This window comes from Neopelma chrysocephalum, unplaced genomic scaffold (assembly GCF_003984885.1).
Source record: "Neopelma chrysocephalum unplaced genomic scaffold, ASM398488v2 Primary Assembly neopelma1_184783, whole genome shotgun sequence".
Taxonomy (NCBI): Eukaryota; Metazoa; Chordata; class Aves; order Passeriformes; family Pipridae; genus Neopelma; species Neopelma chrysocephalum.
This window is the reverse complement of record NW_020938556.1, coordinates 1-665: the sequence shown is the minus strand read 5'-3', so window position 1 is coordinate 665 and position 665 is coordinate 1. Positions and strand designations below refer to the sequence as shown.

Below are 665 nucleotides of genomic sequence, written 5' to 3'. Positions count from 1 at the left end.
ATAAATATATCGGTATTATATAAAACATAATATAGATATTAAATAAAATATAAATCAAAGTTACATTTTTCACAGAATCAGGCGTTTTAACAGAAAATCTTATTTTTTTGCTTATTATTTTTCTACCCAACCTTATTTCCCTACACTCTCTCTCTCTAATATATATTATTATAAATATAATATTATTATATTATTATATTTACATACATCTAATATATATTTTTATATATCTATTATTATTATATTTTATATTTTTATATATATATTTCTATAAATATATATTTATAAATATATTTATATTTATTTATATTTATATTCGTATTTTATATTTATATAATATATAATATATAATATACAATATATATATTTTTATATTATATTTATATTTATATATTTATATATTTATATATTTATATTTTCCACTTTCAGCTCCACAACTCGCAAAATATTAAGAAAAAAACTTAATTTTTCAGGTAATTCCAGATTTTAATTAAGCAACACCAAATTCATATTTTTAGTGGAAAAAAAGGTTGGAATTTTGGGAAATTTGGGAATTGAGGAGCCCGGCTAGCTCAGTCGGTAGAGCATGAGACTCTTAATCTCAGGGTCGTGGGTTCGAGCCCCACGTTGGGCGACAGGAAATATTTTGCCTTTTTTCCCCCCCC

At 22.1% G+C, this 665-nt stretch overlaps 1 non-coding gene across 1 annotated transcript; it reads left to right on the top strand.

Annotated features, from left to right (window-relative positions):
* The first annotated feature begins 561 nt into the window (after nucleotides 1-561).
* TRNAK-CUU lies at nucleotides 562-634 on the top strand. Its single transcript has one exon. It is a non-coding gene; the product is annotated as a tRNA-Lys (tRNA).
* The last annotated feature ends 31 nt before the right edge of the window (nucleotides 635-665 follow it).